Here is a 19,783-nt window from a genome sequence, read left to right as displayed (position 1 = left end):
TCTTCGCAGGCTGTCAAGGCGTCTTGGCTGCACAGCCCCAGACAGGGTAAGCATATTACGGAATGACCACAGAGGACTGAAGTAATACTGCACGACGGTTGTTCACGTTGTGCTGTGGGTAGAGTTCATTGAGTCATGGGATGACCTTTCTGTGGAATTTCATTACATGGGGTGTGAAAGAATGCAGAGGAAAATAGAGGTATTTGGGGTTGTGCATTGCTGGGACATTTCTCACCTGTGTAGTCAAAGTGGGACTAGCCACATATTGTGGGATTGAGTGCATACAATGACAATTCGAAGGACTATCCATACTATACAATGAGCCCACTTAATGACTGAGAGTCACTAAACAGACGCACAATACTTTGGTGTTCGACATCGATGAAGAAAAGGAGACTGAAACTTCCTGATACAACGGGATTACTTGTCAGATGCAGATAACCAGGAAAGGGGCCGAAAAAGGAGTACGCATCACCCAATCAATTAGAAACTACTGGCACAGCAACTGTTTGAATACTTGCAGATTACTTAGCACATCGTTGTGACTACCCCTGCGAATAACAACTACACTCACGGCCCACTAAGCGAACAGAAATGCATTGATGCTGACGGTGTTGCGGCGTAACATCAAGCGCCTGCACGACGGTCAACAACTGAAGAGCAGAGAGGACAGTGAGACGACGTCAGCCAACGGCACGCTGACTGACCCCTCTCTAGGACGACACCGAGACAGCAGCGGCTTCTAGGCCGAGAGAATATAAGCGCCGCTCCGCCTGTCCGAGTTTACGTCTAGACAGTCTAAAATGTTAGACAGCAGCGCCGTAGGACCTGTATTATTTCACTTGTTACGAAATGTATGCACTGAAGACATTGAGGGATGTACAACGAGCTGTCGCAAGCAAAGGGCGACATGAAACATAAGCAAAGTAAAGTATTATCCGTCGTCATCTTACAGTAATAAAATTGCATTAATGCGATTTGCTTGAATTGTTGTCTAGCGATCCGAGAAAGCAGGTTTCCCAGGCACCATATATTAGACGAATGGGCAGAACACAACAGACAGTATAAAGCATATCTCTGAGAGAGGTAGAACGATTAGTAGATCAGCCACATGCCGCGTACATACACGCAACCAGGTGGCCTCTAATACAACCAAGCAATAAACGCTGACAACAACAACAACAACAACAACAACAACAACATATAATCTTACATGCCACACACTAAAATGTAAAATGTCTCGGAGGCAGGGCGTAAAAGGAAGTCCGGAAGTGTACACACATCACCTCCGCCTCGCCCTAACCACTGTAGGTGCACGATATCATAGGCAAGGTGTGAGTATGCTGACGAGGAGCGGAACAGATCAGAACAAAAACATACGTGGACCGTTGGACTATGGAAGTCAAGCTCTTCCAACACACTCACAATGACAGAAAATACCGAGATCTCTGCTGCAGTGTGGCTGTAAAATGTGTGCTGGATGTATAGTCCACTTCTGTGCAGAATTTCCACCTCGCCTGAAAGATTTAGGGTCTGTCCCTTTTCCTCCCTGTACATAATTTGCTTAAAAGGGCGGTTACTGGTCATTGAGGACCTAGAACTGGTCAAATTGAAATGTTCAACATCGAAACCATGGCCAGTCTGTCTCGCATACGATATAGGGGCATAATCATAACGGATGCAGTACGCATCCGTAGTGCGGTGTTTCTGGATGACAACCTCTAAACGGTTTCACTGAAGTCCACAGGGATGGAAAACGAAGGTGTTACATTTTTATCCTAAGCAGTTTCCCCATTTTAGACCTTCTACCACAGTACGGAACTCAGTGATAACTCTTTTCGACTTTCCTCTATAATCTTTAACGTAATACCATCAACACCAGACCCCCGCCACATACTACACTTGTTAATGGATACTACGCGAACTACTTAACTTTGGTAACATGCCCATTACCAAGGAAAACCTGAGCAATTCCATGAAAGGAATCCCCGGACATCATCCGAAAGCCGGTATCGTATACGCAACGGGATGGTTTGAGCGCCGGTTGATATCCAGATCAATTCTGGTAACTTATTCACTCCATGGAACTACAGGTCGCCTAGGGCTTTGGCCTCCTGGACAATCTCCGCCCACTCTTCTTTGCTGGCTGCCTTGGCTCTCCATCTGACTCCCATTCTTCTATAGTCCTAAACTTGGTCTTTGACTAATTTTATCAGTAATGGATGATTTTCCGGAAACATCGAATTTCACGCCGGACCCCTGGAGGGAAATACTCATATCCAAATACGGTAACCTCCCTCCCTCGCTACGTTACATAGTGAACTGGACGTTTGCATGCAAAATATTCAACTCTACATGAAAATCCCAAAACTTTTCTTTGAATATTCATAGAATAATGCTTAATCGAGATAGCTACACATCACAATATTACCTTCATGCATCGGTAATACTAAACACGTCATGCTCGAGCTTGGTTGTAACAGTATTTGCTAGGCAGTTCGCCGAAGGAGACCCCCATACCCACACCTTGTGTTTGAAAGCACATATGATGTTAAACTGGAAGATAATTACGCGTACGACCGAGTCCAGAATCGAAAGGATATACGTAATTTCACCTCCAGGCTAGCAACTGTGGTATCTTAAATTGTGCGAGTTATCATTCTGGCCCACATGAACGGGAATGTTGGTGTACATATCTGTAACGTTGGAAGGCGGCATGCATTTACCCAAGGTCAGACATTGGTGCTCAGTGAATCTTGAGTCAGTGGAGTTGTCATTGTCATTTTGTATTGTTTCTAACTGAAGATTTTTATTTATGACTGTTCCACATCCCAAAGTGATTTTTATTTTCTATAACTACCTTTAGACTTTGTATTTACCTCACTATAAGACAACTCAGAATATAAGATGACCCCCTTTCTTTGAAGACCCAACATGTGAATTTTTTGGTATTTAACATATTATGACTAATATTTGCAGACGCTTTTTATTATTATATTGATCTGTCTGAAGAAGTTAAGTACCATGCACCAGCTCATACTTGCTTTGAATTCTGCACCTCATGCAGTTGAAAAATTTCTCCTCGTTTCCAGCACCTTCATTTGATTAGTTTCTCATGTAATGAGGAAGCCTTTATTCCACCTTTCTCGCATGTACTGAACAATCCGCTGCTTCAGTCCATGAAATCTTCCCTGTGTTTCCCTGAAAGTTTAGCATGTAGAACTTAAAGCATTTAATTTATTCTCCATCTGACATCAGCTACGAAAATTAACTTCCCTGTTATCGACACAGATTAATTTGGTGAAGGTGATGCTCACTTAAGTTGATAGGACTTCATCAATACGGTAACGCCTCCCCCCCTTTTTTTCTATCCTTGTGGATTGCAATGATAGCTTTTTTTCTTTGCTTTAAATCGTAGAGGAAAGACTTCAGTAGTCTTCAGTGCCTTTAACATAACTGCATACTTGGTTGTAGGGTCCCTGTTTTACTGATCAGTCTATTAGTCGTCTAAAAATTGGACTTGGTCCACATACTGCCATCCATTCTGCCCTTGCCCTCCTGGACAATACGTGTCTGGTTATCCACTAACCATCAATAAAACGCCATCTACCCCGCCATGAGTTCCTCCCACCGACTAAAGCCTATTCATGTTGTTACACCAAAATACATACTGACCGCAGTAGCAACCTCATCACGCTCAGCAGTAGTCAGCTGAGCTCCGTCCAACGCAGAGATTTCATATGCGATCAACGAACTGATACTCCGCTGCATGCTGGGGCCATGCACGTGCCGCAACAGTCCTTTTCCCACTGGTTTACTTTCATTGTCATTACATACTGTATCGATGTAATTACACTCTCATCGGTAAGAAGACATCAGTCAATATTGTGCTGGGTAGGACCGCACCAAGACGGCAGCGGCGGCTTCTATCCGAAAAGATTATAAGCACCACTACTGCAGCCCGTGAGGCGCTGTAAGTGGGGGAGACGTCGCAGTGGCTAACTGTTTAGGTGAGACTTGCGCGTTATATTAGTTGTCAGTATGGAGATTGTATATAGCGATTGATATTGATTATTTGCATGTCGCCAGTTGCTTGCGACACTTCATTCTGAAAAAGGCAAAGTTAAGTATTGATAATTACTGCAAGAAACTTCATTAATATGATGTGGTTCTATGTTTTCTAGCTATCTGAGAAAATAACGTCTTAGGCACCCTATGTTACAAGAGTTGGCAGGATCCCACACTGAAGACAACTTAAAAAGTAAATATACCCACCAGTCAACCTCCAATGTTGTCGATTTATAATCTTGGTCAATTTTTTACTGGTCCAAATGCGTTAGCCTCTTAACATGGTAATTCTTGTAACTACTGAGAAAGTCGCAGAGGGGAGCGACGGCTGGACTGCTTCCTGAAGGGTAACGACGATCTGATTGTTCTGCTTCTGGGCCTCACTGAACTCTTTCATTTCCAAGACGAGGTTCATGGTCTGCACCATAATGCCTAACAATAGATCCGAGAGGGTGGAATAAGTGAGGGGTTGCCTAGAGCTTCCTCTTTCATGGTGGATCTGCTCCTTGTGTTTTTCCTGGTGGTGTTCTTGCGTGTGTGTCTCGTTGTGGTGACAGGGCTTGCGTCGATTATTCCACGTTTTCGTGGCTCTTTGGTGGAGAGACCACTTCTGCATATGTTGCCCTTCGAATGTCAGGCCTTGGTTTTGTGTGTGTTTGCTTGTTTCGTCTCTGTGTGGTTTTATGAGGTGACAGAAGGCAAAGGGTGCGAAGGCCGCTCCCCAACACACGAAAACAAGACGTGTGTGTGTGTGTGTGTTACGTGGACCTCGCGGCCTTGTTACCCTGCGATGTGGTTTTTCCCACACAGCACACACTTTATCTGCGGGTCCATGTGTATTATGGAGCAAGTCCTGGTGTCCTGGGGTTCGGCGCATTTTCTACGGCGCACGGGCATCTGGCAGTGGGCGGCTATGTCACACAATCCCTGACACCTGAAGCATTGCACTACCTTGTTCTTTAATCGGAGCAGCTCTGTGGTGACAGGGAGTGCCAGAACAGCTTTGATCACGCGCCTGTTCTGCGGTAAGTCCGGCAGAGTCACTTGGAATTCTGGTCACTAATTCTCCGTCCCATTTTTGCCCATCTGCTCGACGGTTTGCTGTCTGTCGGGATGCTCTCTCTCTCTCTCTCTCTCTCTCTGTCTCTTTCTCTCTCTCTCTCTTTCCCCTCCTTGAGGAAGTGTTTTGAGGAGTTTGTAGCCTGTTGGCTTTTACTCCATAGTGTGCGTTGAGTGTGTGATTGTCTTTGACTGTTTTGGCTCTCTGTGTGTTGTGTTGGTGTTCTGGTGGTGTCTAGTACTTACTGAGGTTGGCGAGATGTTGGGAGGTTTAAGGATTGGTGTTAGGCTTTGGGGATTTGTCTCTTCGACTTACTCGTCGAAGATCGTCATGGGGCGTTTGTGCTTGATGCGGGACGTGTCGTACCGACCTAAGGAGTGGATGAGATTATTTCCAGATCTGGAAGAGCTCTCATAGAATGCCCTTGCCAGATCCTGGAATCTTTGTTTGAGGAGTGGGATTTCGGCAGCAGCGTGCAGATCGTCCGTGGGGAATCCCGTGGGTAGGTGCAGTGCCCTCCTGAGATAACTGTTCTGCAGCCTCTGCAGTTGGTCCAGGTGCTGCTTTGCCACATATCCACAGACAGGGCACGCTTACTCCATTACTGACTATATGAGGGCCTGATAGTTTCGTCCTACAGAGCAGGGAAGGGAGCTGGTTGTGTTGCAGACTGGGTATAGGATGGACGTTTTGGCGCAGAGCTTCCTGTGGACCTCACCTAAGTGGGGTTTCCACGTAAGACAAGATTCCAAGGTTACGCCAAGGTACTTGGCGGTTCTGTGCCATGGGAGTTGGGTTCCATTTAGGTGAAGATGGAGAGAAGACTTTGAGGAGGTTCACGCCTTCCGAGCCTGAGGGTAATCAGCATAGCCTGTGTCTTTTCAGAGTTGGTGATGCACCAGCGCCGGGCCCAAGTTTCTGTGCCATCTAAAACCCTTCGTAGCCTACAGACGACCAGGTCGTTGGTCGCATTTCTCGTGTAGAAGGCTGTGTCGTCTGCGTAGTGCGCAGTGTGAACCAGGAGGGCCGTTGGAGTGTCCGCAGTGTACAGACTGTACAAAACGGGCCCCAGGACTGACCCCTGTCGCACCCCAGTACGAATACGCCTTTTGGTGGAGGTGGCAGAGTGTACTGTGACGGAGAAAGTTCTGTTCGTGAGATACCTTTTCATCAGCTTAACTATGCTCCTGGGGAATCCTTGTGTGTACAACTTGTAGAGTAGCCCTCTATGCCATACTGAGTCAAAGGCTTTGGCTACATCTAGTAGCACTATCCCACAGTAGCCTCTGTGCTTGAAGCCCTCTGTGGCTGCTTCAAGCATTCTCATGACCTGTTGAGGGGCAGAGTAGTTCTGCCGGAACCCAAATTGGAAATCCAGCAGAAGTTGCTCTCTGGTAATATGTTCCTGTATGGGTTTTAGCAGGAGGCGCTCATAGATTTTGCTGAGAGTTGGCAAGAGGCCAATCTGCCTGTAGTGCTGCGGGAATAGAGGGTCTTCCCCTGGTTTGTGTATCGCGACCACTTCGGCATGTTCCCAGCAAGCTGGGAACTCGCAGGTTCGAGTAATCTCGTTGAGGACCTTCACGAGGTGTGTGGGTGGGAGGTTTTTGACTAACTGATTAGTGACACTGTCGTGCCCTGGCGCCTTTTTTTGTAGGGAGGGACCTAATAATTCTTGCCACGTCGTCGGGGGCAAAAAGTGTGGGTTAGTCCTCTGGGTCCTCCTCAGCATTGAGGAAGACAGCCAGTTGACGACTGGCTACCTCTTCATGCTCTTTATCTTGGGGTTCTGCCGCTTGGAACTGCTTCTCGAAGGAGTCGGCGAGGGCCTTGGCCTTCTCAGCATGGCTGTAGACCATTCCCCGCTCGCCGTGAAGTGGCGGCATCCTAGCGCGTCTTTTTTGTGAACTGTTTGGTTGCTTGCCATAGTGTATGATCGTCTACTTTGAGAGCTGTGCGGCGGTTTCGCCATTGCTGGTTTCTGTGCTCATTGAGCGCTACCTTCAGTTATCTCTGTAGACGATTGAGCAGCCTCCTGGTGGCCTGATTTATGGTGATCTTGCACTCTTTTGCCACTCTGTTCTTACGTCGATTTTGAGCTAGCAAGTTATCCGGGAGCTGTATTTGCGGTGGAGGGCCATCCATTTGTGGAGGGGTGGCCTCTTCCGCTGCATGCAAGATGGTGCCTGCTAAGTCTTGTAGCGCTTGTTCTACTGTTTCGGCAGTAGGTGGCGGAGTGCGAGCGATATCAGAGGCGACAGTGTCTCGTTATCGCTCTCAGTTTGTACGTTTGTAAGACATGTGGTACCGTGGGAGAGCTACCCTTTCTCCCACATAGTCCTCAAGAATCACTGGTTTGTGTTCATTCTGTTGATCTTCCTTACGGCCACAAACCCTGCGATCCTCCTAGTGAGAGCTATGTCTAACACCGGGCCTGCTTCCGTTTTTTGGAAATCTGTCGGCTCGACTGGACCCCATGTTTCGAAGTGGTGGGTGCGCGCTAGTTCTTGCAGTTTGGAATTTTAGAGTAACCTCCAGAGCAGGCGCCAATCAAGGTGTGTGGCATTGAAGTCTACCCACAGACCAGATAGATGAGCGAGACATAGCTGCTCTAGGGCACATTGAAGGCAAACTCGTAATAGTGGGTCAGTAGTGGGGGTCCGGTGGCAGTGGTTGCTTCCACTGCCACTGCTTCGATTTTATTGGTACCTGGTAAGAATACATGGTAGTGGGATCCCTCATTTTATGTATACGGCCACTTCTCCGCCTTGGGTGGGCCTGTCGTTACGGTAGCTAACATAGTTGGGAACTGTCGCTTTTGTTCCCGGTTTTAGGTGGTTTTCCCCCATCATGCATATATCGCCGGGTTTTCATCTGGCGTAAACGAAGAACCAGATACCAATCCATTAACGTCCTTGAAAAGGACCTGTATGGAGGTCGTGGTTTGATGATGTGGGTGGGGTTTATGATAGCTGCACGTACACCCCTGCATGTTATCGATACAGGAACTGTAACAGGTCAGGTGTATCAGGAAGTTATTTTGCACCAGAATGTCTGCCTTTCCAGGGGTGCAGTGGGTCCCACCTTCCTCCTGATGGATGATAACGCACGACCCCACTGAGCTGCCATCGTGGAGGAGTACCTTGAAACAGAAGACATCAGGCGAATGTAGTGGCCTGCCTGTTCTCCAGAACTAAACCGAAAAGAGCACGTCTGAAATGCTTTCGGTCGACGTATCGCTACACATCTTCAGACCCCTAGGACACTTCAGTATCTCCGACAGGCACTGGTGCAAGAATGAGACGCTATACCCCAGCAGGTGCTCGACCACCTGATCCAGAGTACGCCAACCCGTTGTGTGGACGGTGTACGTGTGCACTGTGATAATTTACCATATTCATGTAGGAGTACTTGCGCAGGAAACAGTGGCGTGTTGTAGCTCATGTGTTTCGGGACGGTTTCCTCAACTTATCACCAACCCGTGGACTGTGTTCAGTGTTTTCCCTATGTGCCTGTGCTATTAGCGTCAGTTTTGTGTAGTGCCACGTTGTGTGGCACCTCATTCTGCAATTATCCTTAATTTATGAGCATTAATGTGTGTATTATTCCGAGCCGCTGCCAGTTTTCACTCAAACCTTCTGGACTGATAGATGCCGGCAACAAATCACTGATACTCGACGAATGCGTCAGCGGGAAATTAACAGTGACCTCATGTGTCGCGGAATTATTTGCCTGATTAAGCTACGGAAGACTAAAAACCCATCTACTCAGTGACTTGGAATGATATACAGTCAAGGCTGCCTTTAAATTCCGGTTGATCCTCTCCGCAAAAGATGCCTTCGGATAACATGTAGTGGTGGTATTTAGTTTGATTCCGTGCTTGAAACAAAAGGCCTTAAAGATACTCCGTGAGAAGGCCGGAGCATTGTCACTCACCAATGCTTTAGGTGGCCCAAACAGTGAAATTACTGTAGCAAACTGGTGAGTGGTAATATCAGCCATATCCCCACGAGTCGGTAGCAACCACAGGAAGCGAGAGAAGGCATAAACTACAACCAAATGGCTCTGAGCACTATGGGACTTAACATCTGCGGTCATCAGTCACTTAGAACTAACTAACCTAAGGACATCACACACATCCATGACCGAGGCAGGATTCGAACGTGCGACCGTAGTGGTCTCGCGGTTCCAGACTGTAGCGCCTAGAACCGCTCGGCCACTCTGGTGGCCAAGGGAAAACGACTCGCACCCTTAATCACCTTAAAATTCAAAAGTCAATTACGATCTTTGCTACCGTTACTTGGCCTCTGGCGTCAGCTATTCGGCCTAGGGCTCCTGGACGCGGGACACTGCCGCGGTAAGTGATTGGTAATTGGCAACGATGACATCGTAACACGCAAGGAATATAGGACCCCTTTCTCTATCGCCGCTAGAAATTACCACGAAAGATTGTTTAATTTGATCATTAACTACGGAGATCTTTACTACGTAGCAAATTAGCTGCTGGAAGATTGCAGTGTCGTCGCATTCTTTGGGACAGTTGAAAAAACTGGTAAATGAAATCCTGCTAGCTTTTTAACGGTTCTAATCCATATACCATCGTGTGAGGCCAACACACATGGCTTTCTGGGACAAAGGACCATTGCCCAATTTCTGGCCTGATCGTAGCAGATATGTCACAGTGGACCCTGTTGCTAGCTGCAGTACGTTGGGCCGCAGTTTCGCGGAGATTTCGAGCTCCATCCACAATCACCATGCCTTCCTACATCGGGAAAGAGTGGAGACGACTCGGGCGATACCCTTCTCTTCTCAGAATCGTGAGTGCTGCAATGCTGCCTTCACTACGATTGAGCTAGATCGCGCTCTCTCCATCTTAATCCTCTACCTAGGGCCAGATGATGTTGCATCGCCTTTCCCTTGCAGCCAAGAACTTTCCCCTTTTATACATACAATCGGATCTGGGCAGACGGCATGTTTCTCAGATGCTGGCGTGAAGGAACGGTCATAACCATACCTAAGCCTGGTAAGGAGAAACACGTTCCTTGTAGCTACACGCGATTCCTCTCACCAGCTGTCCACAAGGTATGCAACATGTGATTCGGGCCCGGCTGGTATGGTCGCTTGTCTCGCAATTTACTAACCACTGCTCAGTATGGATTTCGAGTACGCCGTTCTGCATGTCGTTACTTCCTCAACCCATGTCATGTGCGGTTTTATGCGGAAATCCGAGACTATGGTAGTGTTAGTCGATTTGGAGAAAGTCAACGACACATGCAGGAAGCCTGGTATCACTTGTACTCCCTACACATGGGATTTCCATGGCCGCCTGCCATTATTCCTTGAAAAGACCGGGTTTTGAAGGTACATGTGGGTTATGCATTGTTGGACACGCTTTTTTCCAGGAAAATGGTGCACCTCAGGGTCCCATCTAGATCGTCGTTCTCCTTGCTATCATCTTTAACACGATTATGACCATTTTCCCACCTTTCATCTCTGGCTCCCGTTGCTTAGACGATTTTGCCATCTATTATAGTTTTCCATGGTCTTATTCCACAGAGTCTTCAGCCATGTCTAAACGTCTTCACTCAAGGAGCAACCACAATGGCTGTAGTTTTTCCACTGACAAAACCGTTTGTATGAATTTCTGGTGGCACAACTTGTTTCGCACACCATCTCCACATTTTCGACATGTTGCTCTTCAGTTTGTTGAAACTACCTTCAGTGTACAGCATGTGAGCAGCCTACCAATCGGGGCATCCGTTTGGCCCCTGGCGGCCTTTTTAACCAGTCCTGTTCAGAGTCTTCATGCACAAGCTGCCAAACTACCATGATAATACTGCTGTGATTTTCTCCTTGTTAGTTTGCTGTTCGTGTGCCGTGCTTGCCACCCATCCTACGTCTCCTTCAATGACTCCTTTGATGGCCAGTATGGGGCCAGTTCCGCCTCTCGGTGACCTCTTGGGTTCACTTTTGGGTACTGTACTGGCAGCTTAACTTCACGCTACCTGCAACTGTCCTTGTTGGTGTGGACCCTTCATCACCTTGGCTTCGTGTGGTGGCATGTGTTAACCTTGGACTTCAGTTGTTTCCTAAAGGAAACTGCTCTAGGTTGTACCTATTTAGTGCATGGACCTTTGTGATGCTGCCTTCATGTACACTGATGGTTGTTGGGCTGACTGTGGTGTCGGGTGTGCCTTCGTCATTTGCACCAATGATTTTCGGTATCACCTTTTGGAGCTCTTGGCACATCATCATGGCATGCAGTACATCCAGTGACACAGCAAATGACAATTTAAATGCCCGTGACTTCCAGTGTACTGAGCCTCTGAAGGGCAGTACAATCCCTTAGTCCAAGGGGTCCAAGAAAGCTTCAACCCGATAGCTCATGAGGGAGCCACTGTGATGTTTGTGGGTCGCTGGTCATGTAGTTGTTGTGGGAAATGAGGCTGCTGATGCTGCTGCCAAGCATGGAGTCCTCATATCCCTACCCAGTGTTTCTTCCACTCCTCCTGATGATCTCCATATTGCTGCCTGTCAGCAGTTGGCATTACTCTGGCATTACCATTGGTCCTCCGTTGATGGGACAGTCTGCAGAAAATCACATGTCTCCCAGTTGCTCAGCCCTCTCGCCACAAGGAGATCAATTTAGCTAGATTGCATACTGAACACTGTCGTGTTGGCTGTCCTCATTCAAGTGGTATTCACTCACCACTTGCTTATTGTCATCAACCTGTGAGGTTCCACCGTTTCCAGACCAAATGCCCTTTTGTGGGGTCCTGCCCACTCCTCCCATGAAGGGTGCCTAAGGGATGCTGTGTTCTCAGAATGCTACATAATAATTCAAGCGAAGTCACGTTAACTGTTCTTATTACAAACAAGTAGAATGAGAATACCTAACTTCAGGATACAAGTGGTTAAAGTGATGGGCAACATGCAATGGAGTGTCGGTTCCTATATACAATGTTCATGCAAGCAATTCATGTGCTGCTAATGTAGCACTCCCTTCTGGACAATGCAAATAGTGTACGAATACTTAGCGGTCGAGGTTATGCCGTGGTTATGCCAGAACACTTTATATCCACCCGTGTTATACTGTATGCATGCAGTCTCAGTTGCTGGTCGTACACTTGCACCCCGTGTGGCGCACATCCCCCCCCTTCTCCTACGCTCGCACGCTGCCACCCCATCCGTTCCCCTACGCTTGCACGCTGCCCTTCCCCCCCCTCCCCCAATCCGTTCCCCTACGCTCGCACGCTGCCGCAACCCCCCCCCAATCCGTTCCCCTACGCTCGCACGCTGCCCTTCCCCTCCCAATCCTGTCCCCTACGCTCGCATGCTGCCCTTCCCCTCCCAATCCTGTCCCCTACGCTCGCACGCTCCCCCCCCCCCCCAACTATATGACTACTCTTTATTTGAGCACTCTAGTTTATTTTCTTAGTTTCTTAATGGTTTGTTCACTTACCAACCTCAGTCCATCTTTCTAATAATGTGTAGTGTACTGGTATGCCATCTTTAGTATAAAAGGGACTGCGACTGCTGTATTGAGCTGCCAGATCAGTTGGAGAGTACTCATGCACAGCTACAGGTGGTGGTCTTGGCAAGAGCCTGAAGCTGAAAGACTGAAGCAATGGGTATGTGTGGGACGCCAGACGTCTCAATTGGGAACATTCAGCACATGCCAGACATCTGGTCCATTAGGTCCACTACTGTTCCCACTAGTGAAGTTGACCCTGTGGTCGAGTGGAAGGTCGCCTCAAGGAGTGGCAGGCAGAAAAAGATTTTCAAGGGGCAAACCTCTATCATTGAATCTAGCCCAAAAATATATTTCTCTGTTCCTTTTGTGGGGCTGAACTCCTATCTGATTCAGCACCTTCTTCGTAATAAAGCAGTAACGTTGCATTTTCTACCAATAATAATTGGAAAAAAATTGGTTCATAATTTAAAATCGATTCGTTCCTTATTGTTTTCCATATTACAAAGTTCTGGCGTCCATATGATTGTCCTATGTAGTAAGAATAGCAGTTATCGCAAACAGGACGTGCCTTTACAACCAGGTATAAGGAACACCTTAGAAAAAAAGAAAAAGTGGCACTAATCCCGAAAATGTCTTTTGCCGACCATCTTCTGATTACAGGTCACGCGCCTAAAGGTGTTGGTGATATCAAAAAATGTTCAAATGTGTGAGAAATCTTATGGGACTTAACTGCGAAGGTCATCAGTCCCTAAGCTTACAAACTACATGACCTAAATTATCCTATGGACCAACACAAACACCCATGACGAGGGAGGACTCGAACCTCCGCCGGGATCAGTCGCACAGTCCATGACTGCAGCGCCCTACACCGCTCGGCTAACCCCGCGCGGCTGCGATATCAGCATTTTGCGCACCGAGTAGAAAGGACATAAATTAGTCTCAAATTCTTCCACAATATCAATCATTTCGAGAAACGATTTTTAAAAATTCCTTTCTCAATGAACAGCTGCAGCTGCAATTACGGAATAAAAATGTCTGCAAGAGTATAAAGCCTTTACTTGACATTTTATTTCGGGTCTCCTTGTACAGTTTGACTTGTGACTAAAGCCGTTCCGGCCTTTAACAATAAAAGACAGAAGCATTACTTACATGTCACATACAAAATAATTTAGTTAGTACTTACATTTCAAATCTCCTATAACATAGTTACACTTTTTATATATAAGAATCTCGTTTCCCATAAATTTCTAACTATGTTATAGGAGATTTGAATTGTATTAATTCTAATGAAGGCACTCAGTGTTGAAACCTGGTCAGTAAACCAAATAGTAACAGTGACCGAGGGCTCATCTGTTTCAATTTTAATTTAGAAATGGTCACTGAACCAAGCAGCCATGTTTGAGTATCCCTCTAAAACATTGCAATCTACAAGGGGGCCGTATCAATCTGCCTGACGAACCGGTTTTGGGTGCTATTTATGGCTGACGAATTCCTGTGACAGATGGTTGCTAGAGAAAGCCTCTCAACCTACTGGGTCAGAGCATTCGCAAATGAACTGTAGTAGGGAGCTCCGATATAAGGCCCATAATAGGGCCTCTTAGGGATATGGCTGATACGGAAGGGACCGAATCTGGCGCCCATTGTGTTTACATAGCGGGAGGAATTTGAACCGCGTAAAAAAATGAAAATAAAAAACTAACTTCGTTTGGATTTTACTTGGAGACAATGATAGTGCAGTCTTGCATTGTCGCAGACTAGCAAGAGATTGCCACCGACTTTACTTCTGTATGGTGTTACAATCGTTTGTACGACCTCTTGGAGATGTCGGGGACGAGTCAAATTGCCATAGTGGGAATTTGAGTGGTCAGCCGTTATTATTATTGCCGCCCAGAACATTACACTTTCACTTGCAAACGGATGGACTAGGGGGACGTACCGGCATTCCTTGTCACCTAGCGCTTCTCCAAATCCTAACAGGCACCGTGTCCAGTCGCAAACCAGTCCTGATACCGTCAGCAAATACGACATTACTGCAGTCAGCAATGATCGAATGTTGACATGCAAAGGCCCATGTCCTTAGACTGCGACGGTTCCGTCGGTGAGGTGCAAGACTTTGCAGTGGTCTTCTGGAATGAAGACCACACTGATGCAATCTTCTACGCACTCTTTGGCCTCCCTTACGAATCCCTGTTGCCCAGGCCGTTGATGTTAGGCATCTGGGAGGCAACAGTTGGACGAAACGATCCTGCATTGGTATTGTGAGCGATAGACCTTGCCGTCGTCGTTGTCGTATGACATTTCCAGTTTCTTTGATTCTCCACACATTACTCACCACTTCGACCCCCCAGGGGGTCCACAACTCTTTTGTGGATACGTGCGTAGCGAGCATGGGACTCAGAGCTAATGTGGCCTTCCTTCCTTTCCGAACTGCACACCTTCCCTTTCCGCATCCTTCCCCATCCCCCATCTTGGCCCCCCCTCACCACCGCCTCTTCCCTTCCCTTTCTCCCCATCTGGGAGTATGGTTTGTGCCTACGTCCGGAGACGGACGCTCGAAACTGTAACAAATTCTTAGCTTTCTCCGCTTGCAAGTCTTAGTCCTTCCTCTGTCCTTCTCGTTTCCTTACCTCTTCTCTTTGCCCTTTTCTCCACTGTGGCGTTTGAGACCTCTCGACCTTCCTTTCCATTTGTTTTTTCCCTTTCTCTTCTTTCCTCCCTGTGCGTGTCTGAAGGCCGACCCACGCATTTCCATGCGTAGCCATTGACGGGGTAACGCGTAAGTCCCCGCCCCGGATAGACAGGTAGGACACGTACGTACCCCATGGTAACGGCCAGGCCCAGGGAGGGGTGATTACCCGAGCTGATACCTTCCGAAAGTGCCGATTGGTCCCTCCGTCCGTTTCTCGGGAGGTGTGACCTGAGGTGTGAACAATCACCTAAGGCGGGAGTGCCCTCAGAGAAGGCCCCCACAAGGGAGGAGCGCGCCATCGGAGTCGCCGGTAATCATGGGGGATTCTTCCGCAATGGTTTCCTCTTCTACTATGTCTGCTCACAATTGTAAGTTCAAAGAGTATCAGCCACACAGTCCTTCCATCGTTTCCACAGTTCCTTGTTGTTTCTCGGTGTGACGGTCACGACTTCTCCACAGTCAACCCTTTCATTATTCAGAAAGGTGTCTACGCAATTGCAGGTCCTGAAATGTCTTGTTCCAGATTACGAAATGGCAACAGTCAGTGCCCTCCAGGCACAAAAATTGCTGCGTACTTCACTGCTACACACTTCCGTCCAGGTGGAAGCACACCGCACTCCAAATTCCACACGTGGGGTCCCTCGACGGATTGTCCGATGAGGAAATTCAGCACTACCTGTCTGACCAGAGCGTAACGGCTGTTCATAGTCATGAAAAGGGCTGACACGGACATCATTCCAACCCGCACTGTCTACTTGACATTTGACAAAGTTCAACTCACATCGAAAATCAAAGCAGGCTATGAGAGAATTTCCGTTCGCCCTTACGTCCCAAACCCTACGCGTTGCTATCGGTGTCAGTGGTTCAATCACACCTGCCAGTCCTGTTCCAATCCGGCCGAATGTGTTACGTGTGGCAAGGATGCCCATGAGGGTGCTTGTCCACCTCCATCCCCTCGCTGCATCAACTGTATGGGTGACCACGCTGCTTCCTTTCGAGATTGCCCCATTTTTAAAGACGAAAAGCTCATTCAGGATATCAGAGTGAAGAAAAGGTGTCGACCTTTGCTGCTCGAAAATTATTCGCCAGTCGACAGCCCACCGTGCCTCAGAAAGGAAAATACAGCGCTGTCCTTGCTTCTCATCGGCCAACAAAGGAGGCGGCCACGCAGACTTGCGACCTCACCTTTAGTACCACGGTCGTCAGATCGGCCAGCGCAAAGATCGCCCGTTCAACCTCACCACTTTCGCCTGCCACTCTATGGCTCACCCTTCGTCGGGTTCTGCTAAATCTCGAGCCCAAAAGTCAGACGCCAAGTCTTCGAAAAAAGAGCATACTCGTGAAGAGTTTTTACGTACCCCAACTTCACAACCATCGGTTCCTCCTTCATCTAAACATCATGTTTCAAAGAAGGCTAGTATGAAACCCAGTTCATCTCCTCCTCCGCCAAGGCGTGTCTCATCTACAGCACCACCTGGCGGTAATCGCCCTCGCTCGTCTTCTGTGTCGCGGAGGCGCACTGCTGGCGGCCGATCAACCGGCCGATCGCTGGTGGCAGGAGCTGCTCCTGAACAACTTATGGATCAGGATCTTCTGCCTTCGGCTGAATGCCATTGCATGCTGTCGGTCGCAAGCTCTGAACAGTCGCCCCCCAGGGGGTCCAAAACTCTTTTGTGGATACGTGCGTGGCGAGCACAGGGCCCCGAGCCATTGCAGCCTTCTTTCTCTCCCGGGCTGCATTTCCTTTCCTTTCCCCTCCATGCTCCTTTCCCCTCCATGCTCCTTTCCCCTCGCCCTCTCCTCTCCCACTATTGGTGTCCTTGCTTATGTTGGCCCCGCTATCCTCCTGGTTCTGTTGGTTTTACACTCCGGCTTTGTTGCATAATCGTCTCCTCCTTTTGGCATTCCTTGGTCCCCCTCTGGGGTTTGACCTCCATTCCTAAATTTCTCCTCCGTAGTGTGAGCCATTTGGGGAAGAGCACCTTACCTAGTGTCTCTGACGTGCGCCCTCCTAGTACATTCCACCGTTTCTTTCACGCCGTTGTTCGATGCTAGGGTGCATAGCCAGCACGGTAGCCAGCCCGTGTGGTGGGGTCGCTATGTACCCTTTTGGTTGAGCCCCCTGAACACACAGGGATCACACTTCTGATACCTGCGATGTGACCTCCTCATGCATGCCTTGGAGTGGTTGCTCGTCATCCTGGAGCATCGGAACTCCCGGCAATGGCCGCCGTGCCAGACGGCCCTTGCTGTGGCTGGGTGGCGCCCGTGAGGAGAGTGGGTGGTATCAGGGCGGACGCTATGCAGATGAAACGCATACGGGTCCAAAACTCTGGCCGTTCTTCTGCGGCCGTCTCTCTGCGTGGTACTGATTCCCCAAGTGCTGCTTCTCTTGCCCCTTCAGCCTTCCCTTCGATGGCTACCCCTGGGAAGAGGGTCAGGCCCGTCGTCTAGGGGCAAAACCTTTTCCCCCGTTACCTAGTTTGCACCAGGACTGATGGGGATACTTTCACGTGTCAAACCTTTATTCTTTGTGGAACACATTGAAGACAAGTTCGGCGAAGTGGACTCCCTGAGCAAGATGGGGTCGGGTTCGTTGCTGATAAAAACTGCTTCAGCTGCCCAATCTGCGGCCCTTCGTGCCTGTACCCATCTTGGCACAATTCCTGTGTCCATTACCCCTCACCAGTCTCTAAATATGGTACAAGGTGTGATTTTTCACAGGGACCTCATCCTTCAAACTGATGAGGAACTTCGGGACAATCTCGGACGGCGGGGTGTTCACTTCGTTCAGCGTGTTCAGAAGGGTCCTAAAGATAATCGTATTGATACTGGTGCCTTTATCCTGGCCTTTGAAGGGGATACCCTTCCTGAGAAAGTTAAGATTATGGTCTATCGCTGTGATGTGAAGCCGTACATCCCTCCTCCTATGTGGTGTTTTAAGTGCTTGCGTTTTGGCCACATGTCTTCTCGCTGTTCCCAGGACCCTCTCTGTGGTGACTGTGGACGTCCACTCCATGAGGGGAGACCCTGTGTTCCCCCTTCTGTGTGTGTAAATTGTCATGGTAGTCATTCTCCACGTTCACCAGATTGCCCAGTCTATAAGAAAGAAAAAAAGATACAGGAGTACAAGTCCCTCGATCGTTTAAGCTACAAAGAGGCCCGTAAGAAATATGCACGACTGCACCCTGTGTCCATGACATCTAGTTATGCCTTGGTTACATCTTCACCCCTTCCTCCCCCTTCCTTACCCCCATCCCGGACCCCACTCCTCCCCCCTCTCCAGCAGCTCCAACATCTCCTCTGGGCGCTGCTCCCCCTCCCCAGCCGGAGAAGTGTCCCACTCCTTCGGCGTCTGCCGGTCAAGGGCGCCTCTCCCGGGATGCCCCTTCCCGGCACCTTCCAGGTCAAAGGTCTGCTGCCGCGCGGCGACCGCGAGAGCCGCGGTCTGTCGGCCCCCAGGTCGCCCGGTCTCTTTCTGTTCCTGATCTTGCTGCAGCTGGCTCTTTATGCCACACAGCCCTCCTCGATCTCAGCCTGAAAAGAAGAAGAAACATAAGTCCCGGGACAAAGAGCCTCTGGTGTCACCGGAGGTCCCTTCCCCGACTTCACAACCGGATTCTGACCTGTCGTTCATGGATGTCGCCCCCTCCTAGTCGGTGACGGGTGGGGACCTGGCGGTATGACTGGATTTAGCGTGTTCAGCCCTCATTTAAACCATCGTTCTGTGGTTCTCCAATGGAATTGTAACGGCTACTATCGTCACCTTCCGGAATTGAAATCCCTTCTTTCGTCCTACTCTGCAGCTTGTGTGGTTCTCCAGGAATCTCATTTTACTGATGCTCACTCACTGGCCCTCCTTGGGTTACGTGTTTTCTGTCGAAATCGGGTCGGACCCTTGCGGGCTTCTGGTGGCGTTTGTACGTTGGTCCGTACGGACATTGCTAGTACGTGGATTCCTCTCCAAACTACATTAGAAGCGGTTGCTGTTAGGGTCCACTTACTCTGCAGTCACAGTTTGCAATCTTTATCTCCCTCCTGACAGGACTCTTACACCTGCTGCCTTAACCGCCCTTCTTCAGCAACTTCCTCCTCCCTTCCTCCTCCTTGGGGATCTTAATGCTCATCATCCTTAGTGGGGCAGTGCCTTTCCCTCTAGACGAGGTCTTGTTATAGACCAATTTATTGCAGACCACGACCTGTGCCTTCTTAATGATGGCTCCCCTACTCATTTCAGTGCCGGTCATGGTACCTTTTCTGCCATTGATCTTTCTTTCTTCTCCCTCTCTCCTCCCTTCATTACACTGGTCGCCACACGACGACCTTTGTGATAGTGACCATTTCCCGTTGATTATCACGCTCCCTTCCCGCTCCCCGATGGACAGGTTACCTCGTTGGTCTTTCCACCGCGCCGATTGGCCTCTATACACTGCACAGGTCGAGTTTTCTCCCTCTTTGTCCGGTTGTATTGATGACGTCCTCCGTGACGTGT

Source organism: Schistocerca nitens, chromosome 2, assembly GCF_023898315.1.
Source record: "Schistocerca nitens isolate TAMUIC-IGC-003100 chromosome 2, iqSchNite1.1, whole genome shotgun sequence".
Classification (NCBI taxonomy): domain Eukaryota; kingdom Metazoa; phylum Arthropoda; class Insecta; order Orthoptera; family Acrididae; genus Schistocerca; species Schistocerca nitens.
This window is presented reverse-complemented; position numbering follows the sequence as displayed.